The 21,145-nt window shown below is 48.3% G+C and overlaps 1 protein-coding gene and 1 pseudogene across 1 annotated transcript in view; one reads left to right on the top strand and one right to left on the bottom strand.

Annotated features, from left to right (window-relative positions):
* TCF7L1 (transcription factor 7 like 1) overlaps positions 1-21,145 on the bottom strand; it is a 173,992-nt gene that overhangs the window by 111,998 nt on the left and 40,849 nt on the right. The window lies entirely within an intron of this gene.
* Positions 20,024-21,035, top strand: LOC126024504 (receptor of activated protein C kinase 1-like; annotated as a pseudogene).

Raw genomic sequence — 21,145 nt, 5'->3', positions numbered from 1 at the left:
GCAACCTACGGCTCTCCAAGCATATAAACTTCCTGGGGGGCTCACTGTGCAAGATTGAGTGGGAACAAGAGGGGATAAGAGGGATGTACAAGAAGATAAACACTGCAGAGCCTCAGAGAAGCGTAGGACCTGTATATGCTTCCTGGGCCATGCAGCATCCCCACCTCCCTTCCAAGGTACAAAGTGAAGGAGCCCCAAAAGGTGGCTTGGCATCACCTCAGTCTCACTCCTGGGACCCAGGCTCTGCCAAACAATCAGGGCTGCTGGAGGCAGGCGGAGCAGGCACATTCTCCCAAGTGGGGATGGGCACCCCCCTTAGCGGATTGTGTCCAGGCAGTCGGGGTCTCGAGGCGCATGAATGCCCTTGAATGGGCCCATTCAGGTTGATGGACAGGGGCTGAAAGCTGCATGCACACAAAGGCCGCTGGGCAGCCCAGCTCTGCCAACGGGAAGGGAGGCTGGCACGGCACAAAGAGAGTGTGAAGACGTACCGAAGGCTCCACTGGCATCCTGAGTGCTTGAGGGCCAACAGCCCCTGCACCTAGCAGGGGAAGGTACAGTAGTGAGGGAGGATCCTTTGGCAAGACTGAGTGGCAGAAAATAAAATCAACCACCAAAACTACTCGGCTTGGAATTTGGCTTTAAATGAGCTGTAGTTCCAGGGCAGGAGCTGAGGGGAGTCACCGCGTGTGCTGAGCCGATGCCTAGATTGGGGCTGCTTCCCTGACACCACACTGACACCCCCTCCCCAAGGCTCTGTGACCTGAGATTGTTTAACATGTCACCAAGAAAAATGATGCAAAGAAGATGCGGCCAATATTTAAATGAGGCTTCTCTCGTTCTTGTGTCATTCACAATGTTTTTTTTTTTTGGGGGGGGGGGGGGAGACCTCAGTAGCAACACTAGTGTTGTAGTTTTGGGGCTACTCCTGGTAGTCCTCAGGGTTTACTCTTAACTGTGTTTAGGGATCACTCCTGGTGGTACTCAGGGGACCATTTGTGATGCCGGAGATTAAACTTTGGCCAGCTACTTGCCATGGCAAGCACCCTACTCACTGTACTATCATTCCAGCTCCCAATGCTGGTATTTTTAAACTGGACCAGTAAGGAGAACCCCACCATTGCTTCAAGGCGGGGGTGGGGAAGCTTTCCCAGACAAAGGGCCAGTGGGCTGAGAGCAATGTCACACACAAATATTCAAGCTCACCTTCAGGTGGTCTCTGGAAGGGGACTTGTGGCGCCCAATATCACATCCCTTGGGAAACAGCCCCCCAGAAAGATCATTAAAGAGTTCCTCCTCACAAATGTAACACCATAATAAGCAATTAAAACTAAATTAGCTTGTCATAATAAAGAAGATGGATTGTGTGCTTAGGCCTTCCAGCCCAAAGCGAGCAATTCACGGAGTTAAGACTGGCTGCACGGCTGCGTCACGCAGGACCTGCTAAACATTTAGGCCGATTCTGCAAACCAGTCACGAGGATGCAGAGACACGAACGTGCCCAGGTTCAAATAGTTTGGTTTTGAGTTTTATTTAAACTTCATTTTTTAAAGACTGGAATAACAAAAATGTTCAAAACGACAGAAACAAACCAAATTGTCCCACATTCCCGAACGTTCCCATTTGGCCTCCACGCCTGCTTTTCTAAAAAAGGAAGAATTCAAGTCACAGAGCCAAAAGCCCCTCACCCGCCACGGAGGCAGCCGCAGGGCTGTATTTTTATAGGTCTGCCTATTTTCATAGGTTATATTATAGACATAGCATAAATAGAATGAAATACTGTTTTGTGTATTTCAAACATTTTCGTTTTGAAATAATTACAGGTTCACAGGAAACCAAAGTGTATAGACAGATCCCAAACACTCTCCACCCACCTACCACTCTTAGCTTCTTGCATAAAAAACTACTATTCGATCCAGGATGCTGACATTGGCCTGCTCCTGTTTATTCAGATTTCGCCCATTTTGCAAGAATGTGTTTGTATGAGTGGGTGAATACAATTTTATCACACGTGTAGTTTTGTACAATCAAGATTCTAAACAATACAATACCACCCTCATGTTACCCTTTCATAGAAACAACAATGCCCTGCCCCAGCCCTGTCCATTAACAACTACTAATCAGTTTCAGATCTAGAATTTTATATAAGTGAGGGGCCGGAGAGATAGCATGGAGGTAAGATGTTTGCCTTGCATGCAGAAGGTCGGTGGTTTGAATCCCGGCATCCCATATGGTCCCCTGTGCCTGTCAGGGGCGATTTCTGAGCATAAAGCCAGGAGTAACCTCTGAGCGCTGTCGGGTGTGACCCAAAAACCAAAATAAATAAATAAAATAATTTTATATAAGTGGAATAGAGTCACTATAACCTTTGGAGATAAGCCTGTTTATTTGACTCAAATATTCATAATACAATATCCTTATAAACTAGTTTCTTTTTATTGCAGAGTAATATTTCAGGGTGTGTATTTGTGCATGTACACACATGCACACGGGGTGTTTGTTCAGCCATACCCCACGGAAGGACAAATGAACAGTTCCCAGTTTGTGACTATTTTGAAAAAAGGTTCTATGAATATCCACAAACAGGTTTCTCTGTATTTATAGAAGAAGGGCCATCTCAAAGCTCCAATTATCGAGTGAATTAAATTTTTTTTAAGTTTAAAGGCCGTACCTAGGTATGCTCAAGGGCTGCTCCTGGTCTTTTGTTTGGGAGTCACTCTTGGCAATGACTGGGAGACCAGATGTTACTGAAAAACACGCAAAGTGCACGTACAAGCGAGCATGCACACACACATAAAGCTTGAGTTCCACCCTTCATCTGTCTCTCCAACTAAAAGAGATCATTTTTAAATTATTTCAATAAAGTTTTTTTTTTCTCCAGTTTTTGGTCACACCTGGCAGTAGTGCTCAGGGATTATTCCTTATTCTACATTCAAGAATTACTGCTGCAGTGCTCAGGACACCTTAAGAAATGCCTGGGATTAGGGCCCGGAGAGATAGCACAGCTGCGTTTGCCTTGCAAGCAGCCGATCCAGGACCAAAGGTGGTTGGTTCGAATCCCGGTGTCCCATATGGTCCCCCGTGCCTGCCAGGAGCTATTTCTGAGCAGACAGCCAGGAGGAACCCCTGAGCACCGCTGGGTGTGCCCCCCCCCAAAAAAAAAAAAAAAAAAGAAATGCCTGGGATTAAACCCAGGTCAACTGTGTGCAAGGCACACGTACTAGCTCTCTGGCCCCTCAATTACTTTTTCAAAGGATGAAATACTCTTTCTTTCTGATGTCAAGGACTAAGGTATCACTACAGTAGTTGTGTCTGCATGGTATGGAGAGAGGGACGGAGATCAATGGAACAGGAAAGAGAACTCACAACCAGTTCAACCCTAAGTGACTTCTGATCATTACAACAATGGAGCCTTCTGGTAAATGGTGCTTTCTGCAGCAACTGGACAACCCCAAGAAGTGGGGAAAATAAACTCCCATTTCATACATCTAAGAAAAATAACTCAAAATGAATCTCAGGTCTAGAAACGCAGCACTGTGAATTAAAGCATCTGCCTTGTAAGCACACAGTCATGAATCAAAGTTTCTGGCACACCACATGCACCCAAGAAATTTGTGGCAGCTCTTTTTGGGCCTAACAGCTTTCACCTATGATCCCTGGCATCGTGAGTGATTTCCTGGCACACAGGAGCCAGCCATGTGAAAGCAGCACACAAAGACACCAACCCCAGAGAGAAACACATTAAAGAAGATATTACAACATCACAGGCAGGAAACACAGCCTTGGGGGAGCATGTGTGTGCTGGCCCCAAGTCCCACCTCCAGCATCTCAAACATAACCTGTGTGCCTCCTATAAAGAAAAGCCCTTGGTTTTTGGGCCACACCTGGTGGCACTCAGGGGTTACTCCTGGCAGGCACAAGGGACCATATGGGATGCAGGGATTCGAATCACCATCAGTCCTGGGTCAGGCCGCTTGCAAGGTAAACACTTTGCTATCTTTGTGCTATCTCTCAGGCCCCAGCCAGGAGTGATTTCTGAACACCACCGGGTGTGACACAAAAACCGAGAAAAAGAAAAAAAAAAAAAAAAAGAAAGAGAAAGAAAAGAAAAGAAAAAGTTCTTTGCACTTCTAGGTGTACCAGAGCGCTATTCACAATAGTCAAAATTTGGGAAAAAAAACCAAGTGCTCAACAGATGAGTGGATAAAAGAAACTGTGGTACATCTATTCAATGGAATATTAAATAGCTGCTAGGAAAAATTCCATTGGGAGAAATAAGACACAAATTTCAATTATTGAGCAAATCAGAGTACCAAGAATTCTGTATAGCAGGGAATAGGGCTCAGGGTAAAACACTAAAAACTCAAAGAAAATTTTTCTCTGCTAATGCAAAAGGCACTGTAGGGTCACAGAGACAGCACAGTGGACTTTGTATGCTGGTGGCCTGAGTTTGAATCCAATTACCACCTGGTACCCTAAGCACCATGAGAGAGGCCCTCAAACATGAGTCGGAGTTGTTCCTGAGCACTGCGGCAGCCTGTATTCACTGACCGCACCATCTGTGCTTCTGACACTGCACATGTTCTCTCCACATGTCCCAAATGTGAATCTCTGCTGTCTGGAACTCCTGCCCTACATAACCAGGTGGGAGACCCACAACTGAACCAGAATGATCCCTGTGAGCTGTAGGAAGTTGCATGCAGATGAGTGGGCCCCAGTAAGATCCATGAGCAAGTGAGAAGCTCACTCTCTCGAAACCTGCTATCTCACAGAGGGTAGGTCCTAGGTATGGTCTGGGAAACACTCTGAAGAGGTGCCCATTCATTCTCTGAAGACTACCCAGAGGGCCAGTAGGGGTCAGGGCAGCAACCTAAAGAGGAACTTTCCCATGATTTCTGAGCAGACTTAGAAAACATCTCCCCTAAAACTAAAGTTATAGTAGAGGGGTTACAGCACCTGCCTTGTGGCAGTCGACCCAGGTTCAATCCCTGGAAGCTCATTTAGTTCCCTGATGTCTCCAGGGGGACCCTGAGCATAGACACCTGAGCATTGCTAGGTGTGGCCCCCAACCAGGCAAACAAAAAACACAAGAGCCATTCTCTCTCACCTAGGCTGTTCACAGGCTGTGTCCCTCCTAAAGCTGCTCACCCATCCTCTCCTTGAGTCTGCTCCTTCCCACCCTCCTCATTCCAACATCTGTCTAACTTGTGCTGGAACAGGAAAGTCCAGGATGAAGCTGAAACTTCCAAAATGGTGTGAGAAGCACAGAGCTGCCAGGTCATCGCCCCTGGAACAGCTCTGATACTCAGAGCACCAGCCTTGTGGAAGCTTCCTTGTTTCTTTTGGGTTGTGCTGGCCTCACTTGAGCTAACTTTCCAGAGAGCCATCTCCAGAGAGCTGGGCAGATAAGACACATCTAACTTCTGGTTCAGACATTGGTTTTGTCCTAAGCCAGAAATGATCTATTCGTCTTCCTCAAAAACCCACTGAAGTTGAAATTACAAGTGGAAAATGTACAATGTACGCAGCTCACACAACATTGGTTTTGCTGGACCTTAAATGTGCTCAGAACATTTACAGGGGACTGCAATGGGGTAAGATCATCGAACATAAAAACACTCTAAGTGTCTATCTCAGACATAGATGGCACTTGTAAGGGCTGGAAAGATAGTACAGTGCGGAGGGCACTTTTCTCACTTCTGCCAACCTAGGTTTGATCCCTGACACTCCATATGGTCCCCTGAGGTCTTCCGAAGTGATCCCTGAGTTCAAAGCCAGAAATAAGCCCTGACACTGCTGGATGTGCCCCAACAACAACAGCAACAACAACAACAAAAAAAAAAATCAAAATAACAGATGGTTATTTTGTAGCTATGAGGTGATGCTAAAACACAGAGCATGATATGAAAACAAACCAAATGCCAGGCTCAAAGGGCTAGAGTATGTGCTTGGCAAAGTTAGTGCTTAGATGCGATCCCTGCCAGAAATGACTCCTGAACAATAAGTAGGAGAAGGACCCTGAGCATTGCTCTGAGTGTCTGGCCCAAGAACAGCCAAGTACTAAAGAGATAACACAGGAGTTAGGAGCTTGCAGATGGCCTCATTTGAACACTGCTGCCACATATGGTTTCCCAAAACTCACCAGTAGTGATCCCTGAGCAGAACTAAGCACTATGCACAGATAGGTGTGGCCCAAAAACATCAAAATAAAAAACAACACATAAACAGAACCCAATCAAAACTTGGCATATTCCACAGACTGGGGGCTTGTGGCCACTCCAGCGCTAGAAGGCAGTATTGAGACCTGAGAAAAAGCCCCAACTCCAAATTTCTCCTGATTGGATATTGCAGAAATTCTAAGTCAATCACAGAGGGCCAGCTAGTCCGTGTGCATGGGGCAGGCCTAGCATCAGACTAAGGTTCTCTTACCTGCTGACCCATTGAAACGAGCAGGGTGTTTTTGGTTTTTGTGTCTTTGTTTGTTTGTTTTTGGTTTTTGGGTCACACCAAGTGACGCTCAAGGGTTACTCCTCGCTCTGAGCTCAGAAATCGCTCCTGGCTTGGGGGACCATAAGGGATGCTGGGGGATAGAACCACAGTCCGTCCTAGGTTGGTGCGTGCAAGGCAAACACCTACCGCTTGTGCCACTGCTCTGGCCAAAACTATATATATTTTTGTTTTGTTTGTTTTGTTTTTTGGGCCACACCTGGTGATGCTCAGGAGTTACTCCTGGCTATGTGCTCAGAAATCGCTCCTGGCTTGGGGGACCATATGAGACGCTGGGGATCGAACCAAGGTCCATCCTGGATCAGCCACGTGCAAAGCAAGCACCCTACTACAGCGCTACTGCTCCAGCCTGGCCCCTGAAACAAGAAGTTCTGGACTCTTTGAGTCATCAAAGCAAGTAAGGCAAAGAGTCCATCAAGAAGGAGCTGGAATAGCAAAGCTCCAGTTTCAACATCACTCATTTGAGCCTCTTTGTTCCTTTTCCCTGGAGCCCCAAATAGGAAGGTAGGAACTGGGATACCTTTGCAACCTGTGATTCCGAAGCTGCAAGCTTTGCCAGCACTGCCGTCTTGGAAACTCCAGTCTTGGCCAATTCTCTCCCACTGGGAAGCACTTGGAACTCCGTGTTCCAGGCAGAGGTCGGCGGGAGCAAGAGTTGGGCTGCCTTAGAGCCTTTTCAACCTTCCTCCTGGGCCTACCAGGAAGTCACGCTCTCAGGCTTCCTGGGAGCCCAGTGCCTCTGCTCTTTCTCCTCTCAGTTCCGGGCTGATGCAGATCTACAACACCCCCCCCCCCAAACAATGTTTTCGAACACTGAAATGCAGTCTCTGGGTGCATGGGGATGGGGGTGAGGAGATTGGAATAGAAACAGGCTAGGGAGCAAATTGAGTATTTTTTTTTTTATGTGTTCACATGTACAAGGTAGATTCAGTGGGGCATTTTATTTGGGTGGACGCACCACATTTGGTGTTGCTAAGGAACTACTCCTGGATCAGTGCTCATTCGGTGCCGGGGAGAGAGTCCAAGTCCCCCCTACAAAGCATATACACAAGTCCTTTGAGCTACCCCTCCCACCCACTGACTGACTTTTCCCCCTGAGACGAGGGCAATAAGCCAAGTAAGTTTGGAAATCTCTGTCATAGCTCTGCCATAGAACAATGGCTTTCAAGATGTGGCCTTTTTTAAAATCTGGAATGTGCTGGGAATGCAGATTCTCAGGCCATGGCCGAGGGAGTGGCACACAGCGATCTGAGAGGGAATCAGCTCAGGAAAAAAGCTCCAAGCTCTGGTACAATCACCTGGGAACCCCAATGAAATGAGCACCTCAGCCCTGCACTGGGGAGAGAAATAAACCCTTCACAGTGCTCAGTAGTTTGGAGAGTTACTTTGCTGAGCAGATATTATTCCAGTGAAAATGCCAATAATCCCAACCAAGGCCTGGCTCTGGGACTCCTCCTGAGGGCAATTTCCCACCTGGGGTTCCCCCATGCCAAAACCTGGAAAGGCCATCCCAGAGAGTGCAGTCTCCCGCTGGGCGGCTGCACAGGAACCTTTCTACCCACCCTTCATTTGTGCCTTGGGGCTGGTATGTTAACAATGGGGGAAGAGGAAGTCACTGCCAGGCCAGGATCAGATAGCAGCCAGCTGCTGCTGCTAACGCATTCCTCAGCCTCTCAGCCCTCCTGCCCGCCACAGGCTGCCTGGCACCCCCTGCCAGCACCTGCCTGCTTGTCAATGAAGGGTGTCGAGAGCATGCATCTGGGGGCTCACTCACAGAGCTCCAGGGAGCCACTCCTGCTGGCCAACAGTACAGCTGAGGAGCAGATCTTTCTGCAGCCTTGGATGTCCATCCTTCCTTGGGTGACATATGGGCTCCATTTAGGGGGTCTTGAGGTCTTTTCCTTTCCTCTCCAGAAGAGTCTTTCTCCCCTACAATCTCCCAATCTGCCTCTTCTACTGGACCAATGACTGTTCCCTTTTTTGTGTCCCTAGAAACACACACACACACACACACACACACACACACACACACACACACACACACGTCGAGCTTGTGTTCTACACACCCTCCATGCACCCTAAAATTTGGGTGCCAGCACAGGGTCCTTCTTAAACCAGCACTGACTGAATCAGCGTGTTTCCTGACCGGTGAGCATCCCAATGACACTGCCACATCCGCAGGGCCCACACACTCAGACACCAGATGCAGGCACCGGCTATGTTGCTGGGGTACACGTCATGCACAGAGTTCTTCTTCCCCCTCATCATTCCATTCCCAAACTAGAAGCTTCCCCTTAGCTTAGGAACTGGTGGAGGTTGTCCTTTTTCACCTTGGGCTTCTATCGCCACATCCCCACAAATTCTCCTCTTCACTGTTTTTTTTCCCCTCTAAGGGGGATCCGGCCCAGCACTGAGACATACGCCCCTTTGGATGTGCCCATATCTCTTCCAATTTACCTGCCAAAGTAGGACCTTTCTGAGTTGGTGGTGGTGGTGGAGTTCCTCTATAGTGTCAGGAATAGAACCAGGGCCTCCCACATGCAAGACAAATGCTACCACAATGCCCAATCCTACCCAGAAAACTCAGATTATTTCACAACAGCTGCAGAATAAATGCATTTGTCCCCTCTGTGCCTCCAGCCCTCACAGGTGAGCAGGGCCTTTCTCCAGGCTTTTTCCTTTCTAACCCTTTTTTGTAAATCTCTTCTCTCTTCCAGAAGTTGAGTCACTAAGGCTGGTGTAACAGAAGCCCCAAACCTGCCTTCCCTCAGCTATATAGGCAGCAACTTTGTGGAGGTGTCTGGGCACCAGCAGGCTGGCACTGGGGGTGGGAACAGGCCATGTGAGAGACAAAGTAGGAACCTCCCAGCACCTCAGTTTCCCCACCAGTATAAGAGGGCTACTTTCCAGGGCCACCACCCCACCCCACCGCCCAGAGGATGGTGAAAGTTGAATAAAACACTGGGAGCTGCGCTGGGACAGAGGGGACAGCTAAGCACATCCACTTGGCTCTGATTATGGCCATTTCCCCTGCCTCATGTTAGGAATCCCTAAACTCTGACCCCCATGAAAGGCTGCGAGGGAGCTCAAGGACAGAAGCCTCCAGAACCCACAACACTGTGGAGTGAAGGTCTGGAACACTGGAGCAGTGTTCACTAATGCAGCTTCACCCCATCTAATCCCCAGCAAGCGAGTCAGCAGGGACAGTCACCTCCCACTTAGCAACCATTTAGTTCATTCAACAATATAAATTTCACTCCATGTGGCAGATGTCTCTGTGTTCAAAATTACACATGTATGTAAATTACATATTGATAGTTCTCTTAAGTTTTTGAGCTTGCAAATGTTCTTCCCTGATATGTGCCAGGAAAGAAGGGTCTATGGGGAGACTAACATGTGTGACAGTTCAGGGCCAGAGAAATAGGTAAGTGGGTAGCAACTTGGATATGTTGAACCAGGTTCTATCCCATATAGTTCCCCAGGCACTTTCAGGAGTAATTCCTGAGTGCACAGTCATGAGTAAGCCCTGAGCATCTCTGGGTGTGGCTCCAAACAAAACAGATCAAAAAAACAAAAAAGAGCATTCCATAATAGGGGGCTGAAGAAGATCCCACAGTGAGTAAGAAGCTTCCTTGCATGCATGTGACAAACTCTGGGTCTATCCCTGGCACATGTACCGTACTTTCCGGCGTATAAGACGACCCCCTAATTTTGCAGTTAAAACATAGGTTTAGGCCTATATTCGCTATATCAGACAGAACATTTCTGTGCTGCATGTGTTCCTGTGCTCATGTACCACAGTGAGCCAATCACAACAAGCAAAAGTTCAAAGGTTATACTGTAATAGACTTCCTCTCTGACTCTGGCCAATCTGAGCAGGCTTTTTACAGTGTAGATTGTAGAACATTGTCTAATTTGCATGCATAAAAAGCCTGCTTGGATTGGCTGTGTTAGAGAGGCGGTCCGAGCAGCCTTGCAGTGATTGGTGCAGGATTGAGCTGGAAAATTCTTTTTGTGGCAATATTCAGACAATTTTCGTTTAGCGGCATATTGAAACATTTTTCGGGATATACTCGGCGTATAAGACGACCCCCAATTTTCGGTTGACTTTTTTTTTTTCAAACGTCGTCTTATACGGGCCCGGAGAGATAGCACAGCAGTGTTTGCCTTGCAAGCAGCCTATCTAGGACCAAAGGTGGGTGGTTCGAATCCCGGTGTCCCATATGGTCCCCCGTGCCTGCCAGGAGCTATTTCTGAGCAGACAGCCAGGAGTAACCCCTGAGCACCGCCAGGTGTGGCCCAAAAACAAACAAACAAACAAACAAAAAGTCATCTTATACGCCAGAAAATATGGTACTTCCCACCCTCAGTACCACTAAGAGTGAACCTTGAGCAGAGTTAGGAGTAAGCTCTGAAGCAAAGCTGGGTGTGGCCATAAAACCAAACAAAAATCACAAACCCCTCTCAAAAGAGAGTGTTACAGTCTGAGAGAAGCCCGTAGGGTGACCAGAAAGACTTGAGAAAGGCTTGGTGCCTGCAGTGGGCTGGCTGAAAGGGTGAGGAGCAGTGCTCCATCAGCCGATGACCATCACCAGGTTGGATGCAGAGGAGGAAGAAGGAAGGCACAAAGGCCATGGGGGGGGGGGGAGCTGACATGGCATGTGTTGGACAAGCAGAAAGGAGTCTGAAGTGGACACACGGTAGATGCCATGAAAGAACATGAAAGAAGAAATGGGGTGAAGGGGGTGCTGCCGGCTCAGATTCAGAGATGAGCTTCTACCATGTGGGTGGCCATTGGATGGGATGGACACAGCCACCTCGATCCAGCCCTGCTACATGCTGGATGTGGTCTGGGGCCAACTTGAGTTTGATCCCTAACACGCCATATGGTCCACCGGAGCCCACCAGGAGTGATTCCTAATTGCAGAGGCAGGAGTAACCCCTGAGCACCACTGGAGGTAACGCAAAAATAAAAACAAAAACCAAGAGGCCGGGACGACTGAGGATCAGGCCAGCCAAAAGCAAGAGCAGCTGGTTTGTGAGCAGCACAAAGACAGCTGAAGAGCACTGAGCAGGTCGACCTGGGCCAACCTGGGCAGCTCAGACACAGACAGACAGGCAGGCAGGCAGGCAGACACACACACACACACACACACACACACACACACACACACAAACAAACACACACACACACCCCTCCTCTCTCCCCCTCTCAAAAGGGTCAAAGAGACCCTCTCCATAATCCATGTGTCCCCTCTGCTGTGCCCACTCAGTCCTGATCAGTGACATTTTTCACAAGTGAGCAAAACTCTCTCCCACGAATACTTAAATCCATTTAACATGAATTGGAGAAAGGCAGAGGAGATGGCACAATGGGCTATGCACATGCTTTGCATGCAGGTGTGTAGGTTTAATCTTGGACCCCACCTGGGAGCAAACACCAGTGCGGAACCAGCACCATTGAGTGTGGTCCAAACACACACAAGAAAATGAACTGGAGATAGCGTCTAGAGCTGAAGGAAGTTTGAGAACATTGTTTCAAAAAACACACATGAACTGTTTTTGTTTACAATCGCACCTGACAATAGGTGAGGACTCAAGTGAGAAAAATCCTTACTTTCATAGAAGGATAAAGAATCTTTATCGGGCCCGGAGAGATAGCACAGCGGTGTTTGCCTTGCAAGCAGCCGATCCAGGACCAAAGGTGATTGGTTCGAATCCCGGTGTCCCATATGGTCCCCTGTGCCTGCCAGGAGCTATTTCTGAGCAGACAGCCAGGAGTAACCCCTGAGCACCGCCAGGTGTGGCCCAAAAACAAAAAAAACAAAAAAACAAAACAACAACAAAAAAAAGAATCTTTATCATGTGCTTACCAAGGAAAATGCTGAGCTAGTCAAATTCCACATGCTGAAAGGAGCCAAACCAACACAACAGGACAAAGGGGAGCTGACTAAACCCCATTCTGAGCCCTGCCCCAACTGCAGGTGTGGAAGGTTCCACAGGACAGGTCCAGAGGGACAGATAAGCTCTAGGACTCAGTCAAACTTCCTATATTGAAAGAAAAGAAATCCCTTAGATGATGCCTCCACCACATACTGGGTTGGTTTGGGGACTAGAGACAGAAACACAAAGCTCTGTCTTGGAGCAATTATTCTCAGGGTCAGATCCATCCAGTGTAAGAAATACACAATCCTGGGGTTCCTACCCAGACCTGTTAACTCAAAAGCTTGATGAGAAAGGTCCAGTTAGTTAGTTAATGCTAGTATTCAATCTCTGCCAGGAAGGGAAATCAGATGTATATGGAGTCCTTGACTTGGCACTTTGACTGTCTTGGACCATCCAGCAGGAAACAAAATCCAGGTTACCCTTGTCATTAGCCACATCAGCATCACGAGTCCCAGTCAAGTGACTGGAGCTGGAAATAGGGATCAGTGTACAGGTATGCAAGCACTACCTCTAAAAGGTGCCACCACAGTGAACAAAGCCACCAAACTGCACAGGAAACAAGGATGTGACCCTCAACAAGCAAGTGTAAATATCACAACCACGTGTGTGGCCATCAACCATCACAACAACAGGCAGGGAAGGGAAAATGAAAAAGTTTAAAATAATGACACTGAGGAGTAAAAATGCAGTCCAAACCACTTATCTCTGATTCTCAAAGCTCAGACCCACAAGGAGGCATGAGCTCAAGGGTCGGGACACATGTCTGGCATGCACCAGGCTCCCAGTGTGATCCCTGGCACCATATGCCCCAAGCTCTACTGGTACCACACTGAACAGGCCAGCCAGTCAAGTGTCTCTGCAGGAGTCTTGGCACCCTCTGAGCACTGCTTAAAGGCCCCAAAATGAGCAAAAACAAAAAAGTTCCCACAGGATGGAAATCAAAGCCAGGCCAGGGCTAAAGAGTGGTCACACCTGCTTCAGTCAGAATCCAGCAGCAAAACTGGGCCTCAAGTTCCCTATCTCTAAAATGAACAGGCAGGGCCAGTTTGAAATTGAGTTTATCACAGGAGCTCAGTCAGAGTGCTTGAGCCAGAAAGGAGAGTGGGTAAGGTGCTTGCCTTGCCAGCAAAGGAATGAGTGTACTGAGGGAGAGAATGAAGGGAACAAATTCCTAGATATGTGATGCCAGCAAAGGTGGAGTTGAGGGAGCTGGAGCAATAGCACAGTGGTTAAGGCTCTTGCCTTGCATGCAGCCAACCTGGGTTCTATCCCTGGCATCCCATATAGTCCCCTGAGCACTGCCAGGAAAGAATCCTGAGTGCAGAGCCAGGAGTGACTCCTGAGCACTGCCCAGGTGTGACCCAAAACAAACGAACAAAACAAACAAAAAGGCAGAATTGATCAGCGCTGGCATTTGAGAGGGAAGAAAACCACTAAACAAAACAAGCCATGTTTACTCTCATGAAAGGAAGTCACAGCAGCAACCAGGCTAATAGGAAATTCTGGAAAGTATAGAAAAGTGACATGGCTTCCCTTCCCTTCCCGAAATGGCCATTCAAGAACTTACTCCTGGGGCTGAAGAGATAGCATGGAGGTAAAACATTTGCCTTTCATGCAGAAGGTCATTGGTTCAAATCCTGGCATTCCATATGGTCCCCCATGCCTGCCAGGAGTGATTTCTGAGCATGAAGCCAGGAGTAGCCCCTGAGCATTGCCGGGTGTGACCCAAAAACCAAAAACCAAAAAAAGAACTTACTCCTGGAGCCAGAGCGTTAGCACAATAACACAGCAGTAGGGTGTTTGCCTTGCAAGTAGCTAACCTGAAAGGGACCCGGGGTCAATTTCCAGCATCCCATATGGTCCCCCAAGCCTGCCAGGAGCAACTTCTGAACACAGAGCAAGGAGTAACTTCTGAGCACTGCTGAGTGTGGCCCAAAACCCAAAAAGCCATTAAAAAAAAAAATAAAGAACTTACTGCATACCTGAGTGCTAGGCAATGGGGCTCCACCTCATTCTCATTCTCATTCTCTCTCTCTCTCTCTCTCTGTCTCTCTCTCTCTCTCTGTCTCTCTCTCTCTCTCTCTCTCTCTCTCACACACACACACACACACACACACACACACACACACACACTCAATGATTCTGACCAACAGTCTATTGATAGAGGAAAAGGAATGCTCTACATCGTCTACCATTGAGAAATGCAAATCAAAACCAAAACCAAAACCAGGAGAAACTCAAATACAGGATCAAGTCTACAAGACTTGACCTCACTGGTTAGAATGGCTGTTATCAAAAAAGTCAAGCCAGAGAGATAACTTAGTGGGCTGGGATGTGACTTTGCATATGACTTTGCATACAGGAGGCCTTTATTTTATCTGTAATACCACATGGTCCCTCTCCCCTGAGCACAGCTAGAGCCTCCTAAAAGAGGTCAGTGAAATAGCTCCAAGGGCAGGAGTGATGCTTTGTCTATGCAAAACCCAGATTTTATCTCTAGCACTGTACAGTCCCCAGAGTACCATGGGGGAATAGCCCTCTTGGAAGACTAAAAGCTACCCTGTAATCTCATTTCTGAGTATTTACACAGAGTATGAAAACACTCATTCAAAAAGGTACATATACACACACCCCTTATGTTCATCAAAGTACTATTTATAAAAACCAAGATTTGTAAACAATCCAAGTGCCAGACAGATGAAAGATAGAGAAGGTGTGGTCTGCATACACAATGCAATACTATTCAGCCATAAAAAGATAAAACTTTGGGGCCAGAGCGATAGCACAGTGATAGGATGTTTGCCTTGCACGAAGCCGACCCAGAACAGACAGACGGTGGTTTGAATCCTGGCATCCCCGAGCGTGCCAGGGGTGATTTCTGAGCAGAGCCAGGAGCATGCCTGAGCACTGCCAGTTATGACCCAAAAACAAACAAACAAACAAAAAAAACCCCAAAAAATGAAACTTTGCCATTTGTGGCAACATGGATAGAACCTAAGAAGACAATGCTGGGTGAGATATCCAAAGACAGGGACTGGAGCAATAGTACAGCAGGTAGGGTGCTTGCCTTTTAGGTGGTCAACACAGGTTTGATCCCCAGTATCCCATATGGTCCCCTGAGCACTGCCAGAAATTATCCCAGAGCACAGAACCAAGAATAAGCCCTGAGCACTGCCAGCTGTGGCCCAAAAATCAAGAAAGAACAAAAAAAAAGATGGGGCTGGAGTGATAATATGCGAAGGAAGGAAGGAAGGGAGGGAGGGAGGGAGGGAGGGAGGAAAGGATGGGAGGGAGGGATGGAGGGAGGAAGGAAGGAAGGAAGGCAGGAAGGAAGGAAGGAAGGAAGGAAGGAAGGAAGGAAGGAAGGAAGGAAGGAAGGAAGGAAGGAAGGAATGAAGGAAGGAAGGAAGGAAGGAAGGAAGGAAGGAAAAATCCAAAGACAGTTGGTAAATACATGTTTTCACTCTTGTGGGGACTATAAAGAAAAATACAATGGGGGCCGGAGAGATAGCATGGAGGTAAGGTATTTGCTTTGAATGCAGAAGGTCAGTGGTTCGAATCCTGGCATCCCAAATGATCCCCTGAGCCTGCCAGGAGCGATTTCTGAGCATAGAGCCAGGAGTAACCCCTGAGTGCTGCTGGGTGTGACCACCCCCCCTCCCCACAAAAAAAATACAATGAATAAATAAAAGCAAATTTTTCTACTCTAGCAGCAGTATGGGGAGAAGGGCTGAGGTGGTTGTGGTGGCAGGTGGTATACTGGGTGATAGGCCTGGCCTGACACAGAGGGGAAGGAGAGTCCTTGCAAACTACAATGTTTGACACACATATCAATTAAATGAGGCTATTATCTGTCCAATGGCCTGTAGTACAGTCTTCCAAATGCCCAAGTCTGTGCTCTTCAATCTTCATTTTACGGTACCTACAACAGAGGGGTAAGTTCCTGAATATTAAATTAAAAGGCCATCAGACTTTGTATATACGCTCTGATGGAAACATGAAATGAAACATCACAATGAAGACAGAGGAAATGCACAAATGGAAACAGGTGACTGGACCACTGTCCTTTTCTTTCTCATAGAATGTGGTTGTTATTACTTTACACGGTCACTGTCCAAGCACGGAAGTGACTCAGCAATTAAAGCACCTTGCATGAATGAGGTCCTGGGTTCAATCCTCAGCCCTGCAAAAATCAATGAAAGTTGTTTAATCTGAGTTAGAACGATTGTACGGTGGGTGTGGTGTTTGCTGTGGTGTGTGGCTGATCCGAGTTCAGCTTTGAGCACCTCATCTGGTCCTCTGAGTCCCACCAGGAATGATCCCTAAGCATAGAGTCAGGAGTAAGCCCTGAGCACCATTGGGTATAATTTATAAACTTAAAAATAAAATAAAATTAAAAAATGGTTAACTCTAGGGGAAACAGAACCGGCATCTGGGAGCCCCTGGTCCCTCTCGAACTTTCTGTGACTGACATAAAGTCATGGTTTTGGTGAGGGACTCAGAGGACCCTGCTCAAATGAGAACCAGTTACCCTGAGACATCAGAGCTTTACAGCTGAGATACAGCAAGGCTGTGGCTGCCCTGAGGGGCCCTGGAGAGAAGTACAGAGGGGAACTAAGATGTGCAACTAGTAGATGGAGTTTCCTGCTCCTAATGCCGTGGAAGGTGGGGAAGAGGCAACGAGTGATCTGCCTGCAAGGAAGGGGGATCTCTAGGCATTCCCAAATCTTTTCTCAATCCCCCAAATACTGCAAGGGCAACAGCCTATTCCACAAGGGCTTCAAATCCAAATCAGGAAGGCCTGGCTTGCTGGGGCTTCCCACTGCATGACAGCCCAGAAGAGCCCCTACTTCTGTTGTCTTCTACCTTGTCTATTGCCCCATCTGTCCTACCTACCTCATTATTTCAGTGTTGGGAAGGCACAGGGCTAGGGCACTTGTCCCCACAGTAAAGGGGATGGCCCTCCCAGAAACTGGCACCACCTCAGCCTGAGGAAGTTGTTCTTCACTGGGATTCACTCTGATACCTAACTCCACTTTCCAGAGATCGATCTGATTATCTTTTTCTCTTTGGGAGGGAACAAGAGCCAAAGCAAACCAACCCCCCAAAGACTGACCTAAACATGTCCGCTATCAGCAAGGCAGGGAGATGAGCCAACCCCAATGAAAACGAGATAATCAGAAGCACTTGGTCACGCTTCCATATCCGGACTCTGGTTACAGCCAACTTTTGTTTACCGGCCTCCAGACTCTCTTCCTGCCCTTCCCAGCTTCCTATTTTAATTTTCTTCTTTTTTTTTTCCGTGTCGCTATTATCTCCACAGACAATGAGCACAGAGGAGCAGTGAGAAACACTCCACTGCGTTACCTGCTAATGCTGATTACCTGATCCATGGGAAAACAGAAAGACAAGTCCACAAAGAAAGAGGCTGCCCATTGTTATCAAGGTGGTTATCTAGAGTCACACCCTGCCCCCCTTGGAACTGCAAACACCAAGTTGGTGATCAGGAGGGAGGAAACCATTTGCCCCAGCTGTCCCGCACAGCATGGGGTTATCAAAGGTCCCACCAAGTGGTGGCAGGGGGCTGGTGTGGTCTTGTGGAATTCACACAAGAGCAGAAAGAAAATTCATCATTGAAGTCCAGGCCCCACATTGGCTCACCCTGTAGCTAGTTCATCCATGCACTTTCAGGAATTCACAATGGGAGGTTAACGCAGGGTTCAAAATGATTAAAACCTGATCCCCCCTGCGCCAAAGAGCATTGTACAACAGAGCAGGTGCCTCATTCACTCCTTCCACCCGCTCCGATTACATGGCAAAGGGCTCCCCACTCCCAGACATCAGACCAGCCCACAATCAGCAGAGCCACTGGGATCTGGACGGGGCAATGACAGAACACTGGCTGAGAGGCAGTCAGGTCCCTTGGCAAGACAAGACCACCAAGGAGACAGAATTATAAGCAGAAAGGCACCTGAGGTAACAGTCTGAAAACAGCATCCAAGTGGCCTAATCATTGAGACAGGGTCTGACAGAAGAGGTAAGGGCAAGCCAACACAGAGATTCTGGAAGGCCCCAGCAGGGCTGAGTAAAGCTATGGAAAGATGGAGGCCCTCACAGAGCACTGTGAACAAACTGACTGGGGCAGAGTAGAATGGAGGGTAGGGTAGAGAGAATCCGGCCTCAAGGTGTCGGGCTGCCCAGTTAAATTTGACTCAAAGGTCAAAAGACCATTTTAATGATCTCACACACTGGTCAGAAGTGGGAAATGCCCCTTCTCTGAATGGTTGATGCATGGCTGCTGAGATGTCTTGAGCTGTCTGTACCTTGTGGCTTCCCCCACCCCCCCCCAGATGACAGGCAGCCCCCCCCCACTTTAAAATTGAGAAGCCCCTATTCTTCTCCAGTTGTCCACTACCTGTCAGGGACTCATGACAGCTTCAAGTCCCACAGAACTTAAAGGTCCATCATGAATGTGAGAAATAAAATGTGGGTTGTGGGGCATAGAGATAGCACAGTGGTAGGTTAGGGTTGCATTTGGCTGACCCAGGACGGACCTGGGTTCAATTCCCAGCATTCCATATGGTCCCCCGAGCCTGCCAGGAGTCATATCTGAGTGCAGAGCCAGGGGTAACCCCTGAGTGCCACCAGGTGTGGCCCAAACCAAACAAACAAAAAAATGTGGTGAAAAAATGTAAGTTTTTCCAGACAATGGTACATCAGAAAGAATGGTGTGTTGATCCGTGTGCCACAGTGTGGAGGAACCAAGAACACAGAGCTCCCCCAAAGAAGCTGGGCACAGCACCACAAAGATGGTGAATGGATCTCATGATGTGCAAAGCCCAGCTCACAGACTGTGGCTGTCAAGAATTGGGGAGAAGAGACAGGAGAGAGAAGACAACTTATAGGGTGAGGGAATGCCCTAGAGCTACAAATACCAAAGATGAGGGGTATGTGCTTAAAAACTAATTTAGAGGGGCCGGCGAGGTGGCGCTAGAGGTAAGGTGTCTGCCTTGCAAGCGCTAGCCAAGGAAGGACCACGGTTCGATCCCCTGGTGTCCCATATGGTCCCCCAAGCCAGGGACAATTTCTGAGTGCTCAGCCAGGAGTAACTCCTGAGCATCAAACAAGTGTGGCCCGAAAAACCAATAATAATAATAATAATAATAATAATAATAATAATAATAATAATAATAATAATAATAATAATAATAATAATTTAGGAGGGGCTAGAGAGATAGCACAGCAGTATAGGGCGTTAGCCTTGCAAGCGGTCGACTGAGGACCAACGTTGGTTTAAATACCAGCATCCGGGGCTGGGAAGGTGGCGCTACAGGTAAGGTGTCTGCCTTTGAAGCGCTAGCGTAGGACGAACCGCGGTTCAATCCCCCGGCGTCCCATATGGTCCCCCCAAGCCAGGAGCGACTTCTGAGCGCATAGCCAGGAGTAACCCCTGAGCATCAAAGGGGTGTGGCCCAAAAACAAAAATAAATAAATAAATAAATAAATAAATAAATAAATAAATACCAGCATCCCCCTTTTCCCTGGCGGAGCCTCGGCGGAGCAATGGCTGGCCTCGTTGCTCCAGAAGGATCCGCTGCCATCCTCGTCGCCACGGCGACCCCGCGCTTCCCGCCACCATGACCGAGCAGATGACCCTCCGTGGCACCCTCAAGAGCCACAATGGCTGGGTGACGCAGATCGCCACCACCCTGAAGTTCCCCGACAGTGTCGGCGTCTCGAGATAAGACCATCATCATGTGGAAGCTGACCCGGGATGAGACCAACTATGGCATCCCGCATCGGGCTCTGCGGGGTCACTCGCACTTCATGAGTGACGTGGTCATCTCCTCCGATGGCCAGTTTGCCCTCTCGGGTTCCTGGGATGGAACTCTGAGCCTGTGGGATCTCACAACGGGCACCACCACTTGCCGCTTTGTGGGCCACACCAAGGACGTGCTGAGCGTGGCCTTCTCCTCTGACAACTGGCAGATTGTCTCTGGCTCCAGAGATAAGACCATCAAGCTCGGGAACACTTTGGGGGTGTGCAAGTACACTGTACAAGACGAGAGCCACTCTGAGTGAGTGTCATGTGTCCGCTTCTCACCTAATAGCAGTAACCCCATCATCATCTCCTGTGGCTGGGACAAGCTGGTCAAGGTGTGGAACCTGGCGAACTGCAAGCTGAAGACTAATCACATTGGCCACCGTCTCCCCAGATGGGTCCCTCTGTGCTTCTGGAGGCAAGGATGGCCAGGCGATGTTCTGGGACCTCAACGAGGGCAAGCACTTGTATACGTTTGATGGAGGTGACATCATCAATGCTCTGTGTTTCAGTCCCAACCGCTATTGGCTCTGTGCTGCCACCGGGCCCAGCATAAAGATCTGGGACCTGGAGGGCAAGATCATTGTTGATGAGCTGAAACAGGAAGTGATCAGCACCAGCAGCAAGGCAGAACCTCCACAGTGTACCTCTCTGGCATGGTCTGCTGACGGCCAGACACTGTTTGCCGGCTACGCAGACAACCTGGTGCGAGTGTGGCAAGTGACCATTGGCACACATTAGACAAAAAACAGATCAGAAATAAAGCCTTGAATTTGGAAAAAAAAAAAAAAAAAATCCCAGCATCCCATATGTCCCCGCCCCCGTGCCTGCCAGGAGCAATTTCTGAACACAGAGCTAGGAGTAACCCCT

Source organism: Suncus etruscus, chromosome 12 (genome assembly GCF_024139225.1).
Source record: "Suncus etruscus isolate mSunEtr1 chromosome 12, mSunEtr1.pri.cur, whole genome shotgun sequence".
Classification (NCBI taxonomy): domain Eukaryota; kingdom Metazoa; phylum Chordata; class Mammalia; order Eulipotyphla; family Soricidae; genus Suncus; species Suncus etruscus.
The sequence above is the reverse complement of the archived record's forward strand: the minus strand, read 5'-3'. Positions and strand labels throughout refer to the sequence as shown.